Below are 694 nucleotides of genomic sequence, written 5' to 3'. Positions count from 1 at the left end.
CATATGTCTTTTGATTAGTTTTTTTGCAGATGAAGGAAGGTGGGGTGGCACATAATTGATTGTTCAGTGTTATGTTTAAGGTACAAATAAAACAAAAGCAAAAGTTACTCAAATTCGTTGATTTTTGTAATAGTTAAGAAGGAAAATATTTTAATGCTATTTATTTAATACAGTTGGAAATTAGAAAATCTAATGTTGAGATTGAAAGATATATATTATTCTCTATTACCTTACAGCTTATGCATTATTTTAACAGGTCCAGACGCTGTCTCAAATGGGCGGTGCAAGCTGTGGAGACACAGTGAGACGAATGATGAGGAGGATAGGGACCTATGGGGTCTGGTCTCAGTATTCACTCGTTGGGCGCAAGAGGAAACGTGTCTTCAAAACCTTGGATATTTGTAATGTAATAATAAGTACGTAAATTTGACATTTTTTTGGATTATATATGTCTGCATGTATTATGTATTATACTTGCATGCTTGTTAATGACTTGTATTCTAGTCTTGTGGGTATCTCCTTTCTCCTACGGGCCAAATGCTTTGTTCTTACCTAGCATTTTGCTTTGTTTGGGTATGAATGTTTGTGTACCTTCATTGTATATTTTGCAAAATTTGCCATATATCTCATTACTCCTCTGCCTAGCAACAAGTCTGTCTAATTATACTCAATAACTATTTTTCAAAGTTCCCCA

The 694-nt window shown here is 34.1% G+C and overlaps 1 long non-coding RNA gene across 1 annotated transcript in view; it reads left to right on the top strand.

Annotated features, from left to right (window-relative positions):
• Positions 1 to 260: 260 nt before the first annotated feature.
• Positions 261 to 694, top strand: part of LOC138357159 (uncharacterized) — a 1,723-nt gene continuing 1,289 nt past the window's right edge. Inside the window, exon 1 of the long non-coding RNA XR_011224836.1 lies at positions 261 to 416. This is a non-coding gene — a long non-coding RNA (uncharacterized lncRNA). The remainder of the gene's footprint in view (positions 417 to 694) is intronic.

Source organism: Procambarus clarkii, chromosome 76 (genome assembly GCF_040958095.1).
Source record: "Procambarus clarkii isolate CNS0578487 chromosome 76, FALCON_Pclarkii_2.0, whole genome shotgun sequence".
NCBI classification, from domain to species: Eukaryota; Metazoa; Arthropoda; class Malacostraca; order Decapoda; family Cambaridae; genus Procambarus; species Procambarus clarkii.
The sequence above is the reverse complement of the archived record's forward strand: the minus strand, read 5'-3'. Positions and strand labels throughout refer to the sequence as shown.